Genomic DNA, 2,070 nt, shown 5'->3' on the forward strand with positions numbered 1-2,070 from the left:
TAAATGAACACCAGACTCCCTGGCAATGAGAGGACTAATATGAGACTATGTTGCAGTTAAATTTAGAAACAGGATTAAAACTAGTACCTGGGTTTTCATTTCAAGGTCACTCACAGATATATTCTCAAAGTCCTGTGGGATCCTATCCTAGTTGTATTACATTTCAAGAATGGGGTAGTCATTTAACTATTCAGCCTATGAAGACTTTTGAAGATGTATAAAAAAGGGAAACTAATATTTACTAAGCATCTACTATATTCCTGAGATTGTGCTAGATTTTTTCTTTTGTATCCAATGATAAAAATAACAAGGATAATAATATTAACTGGTGGTTTTTGGACACTTACTAGGGGAAAAACAGTGTGCAAAATAATTTCCATTCCTAGTTATACTTTTTTCATCAAAAGCTTGTGAATTTTGCAAATGAAGAAATTACAGAGGTTCAGTAACTTGTCAAAAGTGGCTGCCACTTTTAGTAAATGGTGGAGATTTGAATCTCAGTTTCTTTGTCTCCAAAGTCCATATCCCCAAAGAATGTCAGTACAAATGTTTTAGTACTCTACTGTATCTTTATGTCTTCATTTGTGAAATGCTAATAACATCCACACCAATGGATTCTTATGATAATAAAATTAGTGAATACATATAAAGATTTATAATGCTTGTGCTTGGCACATAGTAAACATACAAAGAACATTAATTATTAGTATTTTGTTTAATGATAAACATAATTACTAATATTAGGTTGTTGTATTTCAAAAGACAGTGCCTTTTTCTTTGTCTTTGACTTACTTTACTATTACAAAGCATTAAAAATATCAATATTGTTGCGGCAATGTGTTCAGCTAGTGTTACAGCTCTTTTTTTTTTTGAAGGCCACTGACTTTATTGATCTAAAAAACTTTACAAGGACAGTGACTGTTCTGCCAAAAAAAGGAGCCAAATGGCACGAAACAGACTGGAGGTTAAAGGTGTGGGTAAGGGAAGGGACCAGGAATCCACTCAGGAAAGCTGGTAACTGGTAACATGGAACTGGCAGGGGCAGGAGAAGGGAGATGCATGCAAGAGCAAGAATTCCCAAAAAGTTGAAATGGTGAGGGGAGAAAACTCCTAAAAGACCCTGGAGTACATCGGACGGAGGTGACTACGAAAACAGCAATCTTTTCTTTTGTAGAGGACACGCAAATTCTGAAAACTCAATGCTGGGACTAGGGATTGCAGGATTCCCAGAGAGCATCACAAGAAAGCATTGCACCACTCTCAAAGGCAGCCAAAGCAGTCCTGGGACTGCTTAGCATTGGCGCCACATGTGTCCTTCAGCCATTCCCGGAAGAGGTCTTCATCTTTCTTTAGCACCAGAAACTGGCCAAGGACCACATAAGCCTTGTCAAAGCCCCTTTCCTCCAGCTTCTTCCCCAGGACTTCACCGATCCCAGTGAGGCTCCCCACTGGCTTTTCCCCCATAGGCTCTGCCACAAAATCTCGGTGCTTTTGGGAGGTTGTAATCTTGATTAGGTTTAATCTCCAGTTCCTGTAATGGCTCCTCTTGCCACCGGCCGTTCCCGCTGATTGTGTTACAGCTCTTGACCAGGGAAAGAACCCAGCGGCACACAGAGTCGGCACATGAAGAGTCGGAGAACAGCCTTTATTCTTCCACAGCAGACTCAACACACCTAGTGTTACAGCTCTCTTCGCATCTTCTGACTCTTCTGCCCCACTTCCTTGTTCTCCTCCTGCTTTTATACCCTTGGTAGGGCTCAAAAAAGCGTCCAATCAACTACATGCTTTAACATCCAATCAACATCAAGCTTTAACATCCAATCAGCAACAAGCTTTAACATCCAATCAACAACAGTGGGATTCAAAAATTGCCCAATCAGGATCATGCAAGCAACGTGGCCGGAAACAGGCAGTGGGCTGGGGGCATTTGGGCTCAGGGGCCCCACCCTAGCAGCATGCCCTCCAACTGGCCACGTGCAGCGCTGCCCGTGGAGATGCGAGCGAAGGGGAGGCGGCAAGCAGTCGCATCCCGGTGCTCGACATTTTCCGTATCAATGTAAAATGTTTTTT

The 2,070-nt window shown here is 41.9% G+C and overlaps 1 pseudogene; it reads right to left on the reverse strand.

Moving 5' to 3' along the window:
* Positions 1 to 1,184: 1,184 nt before the first annotated feature.
* On the reverse strand, positions 1,185 to 1,549 carry LOC109730188 (barrier-to-autointegration factor pseudogene; annotated as a pseudogene).
* Positions 1,550 to 2,070: the final 521 nt, after the last annotated feature.

Source organism: Microcebus murinus, chromosome 1 (assembly GCF_040939455.1).
Source record: "Microcebus murinus isolate Inina chromosome 1, M.murinus_Inina_mat1.0, whole genome shotgun sequence".
NCBI lineage: Eukaryota > Metazoa > Chordata > Mammalia > Primates > Cheirogaleidae > Microcebus > Microcebus murinus.